Consider the following 233-nt stretch of genomic DNA (forward strand, 5'->3'; position numbering starts at 1 on the left):
CGCCCCGCCATGCTCCCCCGAGCGGCGGCCGCGAGGGACACGGGGCCCGGGACGTTTAAAGGGCAAATTAAAGTTATCTGGTGCCTGCTCGGGAACGCGGTGTCAGAGCATGTGCCCGCTGTATTTATAGCTCCCGGGAGGCACCGGAGGAGAGATGGGGAGCTGGCAGGAGCGCTTCAGGCCGTGTTAACCGTTCCGTGCAGGCGAGAGGCAGCGCTGAGGGCTGAAAGCCT

This window comes from Geospiza fortis, unplaced genomic scaffold (genome assembly GCF_000277835.1).
Source record: "Geospiza fortis unplaced genomic scaffold, GeoFor_1.0 scaffold40, whole genome shotgun sequence".
NCBI lineage: Eukaryota > Metazoa > Chordata > Aves > Passeriformes > Thraupidae > Geospiza > Geospiza fortis.